The sequence below is a fragment of the Anticarsia gemmatalis genome, chromosome 20, assembly GCF_050436995.1.
Source record: "Anticarsia gemmatalis isolate Benzon Research Colony breed Stoneville strain chromosome 20, ilAntGemm2 primary, whole genome shotgun sequence".
In the NCBI taxonomy this organism is placed as follows: domain Eukaryota; kingdom Metazoa; phylum Arthropoda; class Insecta; order Lepidoptera; family Erebidae; genus Anticarsia; species Anticarsia gemmatalis.
This window is the reverse complement of record NC_134764.1, coordinates 8,036,041-8,040,578: the sequence shown is the minus strand read 5'-3', so window position 1 is coordinate 8,040,578 and position 4,538 is coordinate 8,036,041.

Sequence of the window (4,538 nt, the reverse complement as noted above, 5' to 3'; positions counted from 1 at the left end):
ATGACATTGCTACAGTCAGGATTTTGTTAAACGTACTTAAGAGGCTTCACGTAATAAATAAAGTATTTTTCTACCTACCTATTTGTTCTAAGCCTTCCAAGTATATCGTACTTATTTTAACAGGTAAATAAAACGACAAAATACCCAGTAACATGATGAATTTGAAATATCGGGGCAACACTGGCTGTTGACCGCAGAGCACAGGCACAATGGGCTCAATAAAAAAAAATGTTAAAAAACAAAACTGTCAAAAAAAGAAGAGCGATTTTTCAGAACCCCTTGACGTTATTGTGTTTATTTATTTCTTTTTGAATCCCTATTTCTGTGGAAATCACAGTAATATAATGAATCAGTAAGTCTACAGTTTTATTTGAACTTAAACATAAGCAAGGTCATCGAAGTTGGTCATTCAATAAAGTAACATCTTATGCATTATGTTTTGAATACTAAAGACGTAAGTACGTAGGTAGGTATAGGTATTATGCAAAACTATAATAGCACAGGAATAAATTAGTTATTTTACGTTTAAATATTTTTAAAGCCGCGCCTATTTTTTTCGAAGTTGTTTATAGAGGCGTAAAATACTCTTACATATAGGTAGTAACTTTTTGGTTTATAGTATGTGTATATTTATTTATTTATGGTTTCGTATTATCCAGCAAGACTATTGGACATATTGTCAAATTCCGGGCTGTCCCAAACATTATCTCATAAATATTAAACTTGGAAAATCCCAAACACTGTCCGACCTGGAAATTGAAACTGTGACCGCTTGAACGGCAAATGCATACACTATCGCTAAAACTAACTAAAAGGGTTATAATAGTGACAATTAGTTGCTGTTGTGTCCTGGGCACATTAATACATCATCTCATACATATATAAAATTTTCATGCCAGTGTTAGTTACCGTACAACAGCTTGACCGATTCTCATGAAATTTATGAGTAGGTCTGAGAATCGGACAACGTCTATTTTTCGTAGCCCTAAGTAACACTATTTTTTTTATTTATATGGCAAAATAACGTTTGCCGCGTCAGCTAGTAGGTATATGTATTTTATTAAAATTACGTAAAGTTAACAATTATTATGAAACTATGTCCCAAATTTCTGGCGTCAATGACCTCCCTTGACCTGTAAAGTTCAACGGGTGGGACCTATCTTTGACACTGGACTTTCAATAAATCCATAATTATGATGAACAGTTAACATAACTGTTCATCATAATTATTAGAAAGAAAGAAAGAAGAAAGTTTGTTTGGTAAAATCAGCACAGAGACACGTACAAAAAAGATACATAGCACAACACGATATAAAATGGTTGAGGATGTGTCTCACGGCTGTACCGAATAGTACCTAGATCAGCTTAAAGTCAAGCACAATAATGCTTGACGCTGGTTTTCATGTCGGCCCTTTACTTCACTGATGTCACACAGTGTAGTGTATGTGTGTAGTGCGTGTTTATGTTTATTTGCCACATAAATATTGAGACGAAATAACAGCTACCATAAAATAATATTGAGATGAAATCGCAGCAACCCACTATTACCTACATACAACATAACATACGCCAGTTATACCATATAATGTATACGCAGAAGTGTATGAAATGCACCCACGTTTCGCCAATAACGATGTTGGCCCATGTAATAGGGCCAATAGGGAGCGAGTCAATAGGCCTCATTAGAAATCAAAATACGTAAATATTTTAGGGAAAATCTGTTTATTTGTATTACGCATTCGTCCTATGATATTGGTGCTTACGTCAATTTTGTTTTCAAACGAGATTTCACGTTTTTTACGTTTCAAATAGGAAAATGAATTGTTAGATTGCAAACACGTTTTGGAAATACCAGTTTTGGCGCGAAACATCCAAGATGGCCGTGATACTTTTAACTACTTTACCACATTTTAATTAAATGAATTAAGGTAGGGATATAAAAGACCAATTAGACTTGTCTGCAAGTTTACGCGGCTAGAGAGCTTCTAGGAAATATGCCATTATGTCGTATGTTCGGGGTGTCGGTCTCTTTTCAGTATTAATTTAATTCGTTTTCTGCGCAGCGGCTTGTCGCTTTATTAAGACACACAAAGTTAACTGGCGCAAACTAAAACTCGCATTTGAGCAAATTAAAAATAATCCCGATAAAAGGAGTGGAAAGGATCCCACATCTTTGTTTTTTAATTACCTTTCTTATTCATTAACTCAATTAATTTAAAACACCGGTAAGCACTAGGATCCAAGGTGATCCTATAACTCTTTTCACTCGCAAGATCAAGACCCTTGCTTCGCTAATCATTTTATAATAAATAATGTAGTACTATTTATGACACACATTATGAAGAAAAAAATATAATAAATGAAAGAAGCACAAATAATTTACACAGTGTGCGTTACCCTTTAGTTATTTGTATACGCCACAGGGGAATTACCGTTCGGCCGTTCGGTGCCTACAGTGACGAATGCGACAAGCTTTCGCCACAATACGAGTATTTTCACTATGGTTTTTTTAACAGCTGGAATAACTTAAATAAAATTATAATATTTTTCGAGTGTGTTTTTATCAAAATTTTGCTTACTGCCGCTGTGGTGTGTTGGCAATGTATGCGACTTCCGAACCTGAGGTCTCAGGTTCGAATCCCAAGTCGATAAAAAAAAATATTCCTGAGTTTTCTTCTCATTTTGCCGACGGTAGAAAGTTGAGGTCGTAGACCTGCCTAGAAGAGCACGCAAAAGACATCGGTCCTGCGTCCGATTTTGGACTGGTCGTATCGGCTACGGTGACGTAATTTGACATTTCAATTGCCGAATTTTTTAAATCCCTGAGAGTCCTATATTAGCTTTTCCTGAATATAATTTAGTGAATAAATGCTAAGCCCGCAGACTTAGCTAGTGCGGTAGAATCAAGGTCTAACCCCTGACCTCTTCCTTAGTTTAAGTAGACTTACTGTTGTATTCTCGTTTATAATATAATAACATATAAATATAATCTATAAACGTTAATAAAATAAAATAAAAATAATCCGGGGCGGTAAGTTGCCCCAAGCTCTAAAAAGTTTTATTAGTTCGAAATCACACATATAATTTGTTTATTTTTTTCAGTACCTAAGGGTCAAATAATATATTGCTTAAGTACAGGATAAAAAAGTGTGATATCGGTATAATGCTATTATTTTTTAATAAAATACATTAATTATCAAGCAACAGTTAAGGTGCCATTTTTAACCTCTTAAACGCCGCGTTGTTTGAACCACACGCAACTAAAAAATGAACAAAATAACCCAAAGGTAAGAAGGGTTCATGGTTAACAATACACTATTAAAAGAATCAGCTAAAAAAATAACGGCGATAAAAGACGGTACGTTTAAGTTTGGCAGTTCTTAGCTATAACACAAAATAATTTGTTTAGTACTAGCAATTAATAGCTTTTTTTGTTTACGTATTGTGCCCATGGGCACAATACACGTGTCTTTTACATAATTCGATATTTATTACGCGCGATGAGCGTTTTTCACGTAAAAAGAAGCCTTCACAGATCTTGAGGCTTCACCGCTATACCGCTCCGAAAGCAAATCTAATGCCCTAAGACAGCGAGAGCAGCTGGCGCTCGCGTACTCTAGGCTCAGGGCAAAGATCACCACTTCCACACAACATCCTAGGCAAGCGTCAAGGAATTAAATCCCTCTTAATTATCCTATGCCAGCATCAACTACCTCAACGCCTCAGGTCGCCATATACAAAATCCCGTTTCCGCTAAAGAGCACATTATTTTCAAGCCAGGCAAATCAGGCAGGCAAGTGAGTGCAGACGTACGTTGAGCTTTTGCCACAAAATAAAGAAAAAAAACGGTTACTAATTTACATGTTCAATATGAATGAAGTTTTTGCAACTAGGTCTTTAATCGTTTTGTCTCTAATCTAACGTCAGCGGTCCCTCTTTTTACTGTTTTTCCCAAACGTTGGAAATTCCAATTTATTTATCTTTTATAACATAATATTATGTTTAAAAAGGTAAATATGAATACGTAGGCTGGTATAATTCTATAATTTACGTTAGATTACACAAACATAATTATGTACCTACTTTAGATATTTTTTAGCGTTCAGAGAATTCGGGGACCAGTATTTGCATAGGTAATATATAAACAAAGCTATAGATACTTTTGTTTGGCTATAGGCTGTGCAATAGTGGGAAGCTAGATATATTTAAAAAAAACATAAAAAGTGGAGATTTCGAAAATTATTATATGAATAATTTACATGAGGCTTGTTTAAGGCGCTTTATAAATAAATAAATACATCATTTATCAATACTTATTAGTATTCTAGTTCTGTAATGTGATATTCAATCGTAGACAGCACATACAATACTTAGGTAGGTATAGTTAATCGTTTAACGTCGTCTTAGAAATTAATCACACTCATACTTTACCCAAGTAGGTATAAGTCAAAAAATGAAAGAAAAAGACAAAAATGAAAAAAAAAAAAGACTTGTTAACCTATGGTTACCTACTAGGTACTTAGTATTCTGGATAAGAA